Consider the following 4534-nt stretch of genomic DNA (forward strand, 5'->3'; position numbering starts at 1 on the left):
ACTACAGAGCTTCAAAAAAAATTAAAACACATTTTATTGGGTTTTTTTTTATGTTTTTCAGCTTTATAGCTTTGTATAGTGAGTTAACGATTGAAGATAAAGTTCTGAAAATCTTCACAGCACTTTTCCTAGCCAATTTGAATCTAAAAAGACCCCAAATAACAAAACCCGTTCCCCAGTTTCGGTAATCTACCACGCTAAATGAAAATCTAGCAAAAAATAACTATTATTTTAACTGTGAAAAATTAAATAATTTTTTTGAAAATTTTTAATCTCAAATTTTGTATCTACTTGATCATTCCTTTTTAATGAGCTATCAACCAACATTTTAGCTATAATAGTTTTGGAGAAAAGTTAAAAAATAGAAACTTTGGGACTGTTCACGCCGACATTTTTACGGATTCAAATCGTTATCCCGTTTGGGTTGTGATATCGGATCTCTCTCATTAATATTTTATGTTAAAGCTAGCTTAATTATTCACCTACTCATTACAACTGAGTTACATTTTTATAATTTTCCTATTTAACAAAAATTCTTGAAGTTTTAAAAATTCGAACCTAATCGAAATTCTATAATGACGATAACATTGCAATTCGTTAAACCCCCAACCCTCACCGTATGTACACCTCTATTACTTAATATCTACGCAATTTGGACGATTTAAATATTTTTTTTTTAAAACTGCTGAAAATAATAGAAACGATAAAAAGTTTTATACTTATGCCATTTGCCAGTTTCCAAGGAGATACTAAAGGTGATATAATACTTTTAGGACACACTCTATATTGGGCGGGTCCATTTTCCTACACAAAAAAAGGTTATACTTTTCATTTTCTCCTAAATATATTTTTTAACTAAAAGTTAAAACTATATCAATTTTCCACCAAATATTAAAATATTAAGCCGATATTTTAGCTGAGTACAGCAGTGTTATGTGCCGAACTATAATGGGAGAGTGGATCATGTCAAATGCTTACGTTTTATCGGTTAACGATTCCATTCTGGCTACGGATCTGAAATTAAACGAAAAAATCTAGGAAATAATAAAAATTAAAATAGTAATTATTCAACTTTTTTTATATTTAATTTCTTAAAATAAGTATAAATTTATTACTGAAATATCCTATGGTTTTTTAATTATTCATAGGTAAAAATTTTTTATTTATTTATGCAATGTAACTGACTTAAAAATAAATATTTTACTATATTATTAATTCCTAATTGGAGGAAAATAGTATCTTAATTTTGTTATTGGAGGAAAATTTCTATAACCTGTAAATTATTATTACTCTCCCCATATATTTTGACAATTAGTATCCTTTCATAATAAACATAATATGTTACCATAAAAATTTAAACATAAACAATTTAAAAAAAAGATGAGCAAGTGGGTATTGCTCTGCTGTATAGTAGAGATGGAGAGTAGGTCACTATAATGGATGTTTTAAATTTGAATGCAATGATAGGTATCATTGTATACGAAAAACGATTCTGAAGTTCTGAACGGAGATGATTTGTCAACCTAGGATAATTAGTAGGATATATTAGGTACAGTGAAACTTCTATACAACAAAATTCCATTTTACGAAATTTTCTGTTTAACGAATTATTTTTAAGAATTACGACCTTCATTTTTAATGAATAGGTACGTAATTCTATTTAACGAATTCCTCCATATAACGAATTTTTTTTGTTGATTATTCGACTTCGTTATATGGAAGTTTTTACAGTATATTATTACTTATAATTAAATTGTAATATATCGTTATTTTACTCGATTTCGTAAAAAAATAAATTTCATACGCTCATAAAATTTTTTCTAGATTGACGCTGGAGTTTTTTTTTATAGTTACTTGAAGGAAAACTTATCGATAACCTTATATTGAGTTTCTTAACATTAGGTACAAATCATAAAAATTTTACGAATTTCCAAATTCGAATTTTTTCGATTTTGTCGTAAAGTGGTTATGCGTAAAAATTCCCGTTATTCCGATATTTTTTCAGGGTTTTTCCTGACGCTTTTAAAAACTACTGGAAATTTTACTTTTGACCCCTCAAAGTACCAACTAGATAAATTTTCCTTTTCAAAGAGGGGCTGAAGTCGAAAATCAAAAGCATTATTACTACTCCAACTCCAAAACGTGATGAGACACAAAAAAAAAACACATATTGTAGAATCAATACATTATGATTTATACAAATACTTTTATTTTTCTAACATTATTATTATATTTTATTTTACAATTAAAAAAAACCGACACAACAATGTTATTTATACAAAACTTTAAACGTGAAATATTCAAATATTATGTTATATTTTATATTATTATTATTAGTTTTTAATGTGTATATACCTACTATTAATGTAATATAATATGTATACATTATTAAGTGACCGCAACTTGTACGTACCTCTAAACCCGGGCCGCAATTCACCAACACCGCGTGAAATATAAGTATTATGTCCGTTTAACAATTTTCGGATTTTCCAACACACTAAGTACCTAATTAAATATACTAATATATGGCATAATAAACATTAGTATTTTCTCCGATATATAGGTACAAATAAAGACATACTATTTTCAAGACCAATAATCTATTAGCTATAATAACCGGTTATTTAATATAAAGTACGTATATAGAGGTGTATGTAGTTTTTTATTCATTAATATTTTTAAATAGTGTATTGTGTACTAACGTTATTAAAACATTTATTAACAAATCCTACAATTTACCTTGGTCAGTCCTAATCCTGTAAAATTGAAAGGAAAATTATTTAATGGACAACACCTATATTTCATGAAGCGAAAAAAACATAGGAAATCCAGCTAACTTATGATTTTATATACATATTATAATCGATAACGTACTTAAACATTTCTAGTATAGGTAATTTGTACTATAAAAAGGACGATTTTGGAATTTTAGATATTTCTTGTAATACCTAGGTACTTTATCAACAAAAAAAAAAAAATCATCAAAGTTTTTAACATGACCAATTTAAAGTACCTATCTATATTTGGGAGATGGATTTCCATTTCCCAATAGATAAAGTAGGCAGCTGTCTATGGCGGAAAAATGTCCACGCCAAGGTGGAAAATTCTATACTGCTTTAATGAACATTAAGTTACATTATTTGTAAAAAAAAAATTAGAAAATTTCTTATTTTATACCGACGAAAAATTATGTATAATAATGTATATTATATTTATTTTGATTCATTTTAATTAAGTATTATGTGCGTTATATAAAAAACCGTTTTTTTGACACTTTTAAATATAAATAGTCTATGCTTGCCGCTAAACCAAGATCCTGAATGTCAGCCATGTAGAATATAATATAATATTTAAGAATTAATTCGTGTTTAAATTTAATTCGACAATCCCGGTAGTATTTCTGTAATACTGTTATCGTGAACTGTCTTGTTCGAAGTAAGGCTTGTTTTTTTTTTTTTTATTATCATAAAATGGAAATATAATAAAAATTCATTCGCTAATCAAAAGGCAAGTTGTCTATTTCTAAAATTAAACTTTCTTAAAAGTTAAGAATTATTATGTAAAAATATTTTTTATAATATCTGTTTTAAATTCCTATTATTATAAAATTTTTTAATTTATCACTAATTTTTTTAAATAATGGTTTTAATTTTGTTTCATTGATGACTATTCATAAAACTGATCAATAGATTTTCATTAAAATTTGGTGGACATCCATTGAAACTTTTCCAAAGTAGGCTAAATAACTAAAAGTAAGCAAAAAGTAGTCTAAATATTCACATTGCTTTAGGTAGTACTATAAATATAATATTTAGAATATTTTGGCAGGATTATTATAACTTGTATACTTATAAAGTAAAATTAAGCAAATTTTTAGAGGTTATAGCAATAAAAAAGTTCACAAATGTTCACACATTATTTATAAGATTATAAGCTTTAGTATAATACATAAATAATCCCACACACACACACATATTAATAGGTATATAGTTTATTATTATCACATATAGGAAGAACAAATTAAAAATACTTAAAAGTGGTATGTATCTCTCTATTGGTGGTTTAATCTTTGGTTCTCAAAATATTTTTTGATAATCACATAATATCTACCAAATACCATCTATGAATTAATATTAGCAAATAATAATAGAATATTTTATTTACATTAGGTACTCATAATTATAATAGGTCCATAAAGCTGTATACCTCATATTATTATAGTAAATTTAATAAAATAAAATAAAAAATACTAGATAAGTGAGTATACACTATATCCTCAATGACATACCATTGAATACAGAACAGTTAAAGCAAGAGAAATATAAGCTAGGTGTGTAGGTGTGTATATACTATACAATAGAGTAACCTAAAACTAATGAAACAGATTTCTGAAAAATTATGTAATCTGAACATAGAAATTTAAAATTTATATTATATTATATTAAGTATATATATTATATTATTTATATTCAACAATAATTGGTATTCCACTGGTTAGTCTAACAAAAATTAGCTATATTAATAACGACAAATA

This window comes from Rhopalosiphum padi, chromosome 2 (genome assembly GCF_020882245.1).
Source record: "Rhopalosiphum padi isolate XX-2018 chromosome 2, ASM2088224v1, whole genome shotgun sequence".
NCBI lineage: Eukaryota > Metazoa > Arthropoda > Insecta > Hemiptera > Aphididae > Rhopalosiphum > Rhopalosiphum padi.